The sequence below is a fragment of the Nomia melanderi genome, unplaced genomic scaffold, assembly GCF_051020985.1.
Source record: "Nomia melanderi isolate GNS246 unplaced genomic scaffold, iyNomMela1 scaffold0014, whole genome shotgun sequence".
In the NCBI taxonomy this organism is placed as follows: Eukaryota; Metazoa; Arthropoda; class Insecta; order Hymenoptera; family Halictidae; genus Nomia; species Nomia melanderi.
The window spans coordinates 3,918,366-3,919,320 of record NW_027475130.1 but is presented as its reverse complement, the minus strand read 5'-3'; positions in this window follow the sequence as shown (position 1 = coordinate 3,919,320).

Below are 955 nucleotides of genomic sequence, written 5' to 3'. Positions count from 1 at the left end.
TCTCTAATAGCACCCGAGATATCACCATATATATATTGGATTTTCCCCTGCCCCTGAGTGTCCGGCCCCATGAGACGGTGGTTTTCTCGGCCCCTGGTGGTCCGAAGTCGTTCCCGCTGCACAGATTCATGCGCCAGGGCCCCCTGCAGATAATTCACTTTGATTTATTGCGCTATCTCTAATAGCACCCGAGATATCACCAGATATATATTGGATTTTTCCCTGACCTTGAGTGTCCGACCCCATGAGACGGTGGTTTTCTCGACCCCTGCTGGTCCGAGCTCGTTCCCGCTTGCATAGATTCATGCGCCAGGGCCTCCGGCAGTCTATGCACTTTGATTTATTGCGCTATCTCTAATAGCACCCGAGATATCACCAGATATATATTGGATTTTCCCTGACCCTGACAGTCCGGCCCCATGAGACGGTGATTTTCTCGGCCCCTGGTGGTCCGAGGTCGATCCCGCTGCACAGATTCATGCGCCAGGTTCCCCTGCAGATAATTCACTTTGATTTATTGCGGTATCTCTAATAGCACCCGATATATCACCAGATATATATTGGATTTTTCCCTGACCCTGACAGTCCGGCCCCATGAGACGGTGGTCTTCTCGGCCCCTGGTGGTCCGAGGTCGATCCCGCTGCACAGATTCATGCGCCAGGGCCCCTGCAGATAACTCACTTTGATTTATTGCGGTATCTCTAATAGCACCCGAGATATCACCAGATATATATTGGATTTTTCCCTGACCCTGACAGTCCGGCCTCATGAGACGGTGATTTTCTCGGCCCCTGGTGGTCCGAGGTCGATCCCGCTGCACAGATTCATGCGCCAGGGCCTCCTACAGACAATGCACTTTGATTTATTGCGCTATCTCTAATAGCACCCGAGATATCACCAGATATATATTGGATTTTTCCCTGACCCTGAGTGTCCGACCCCATGAGACGGTGG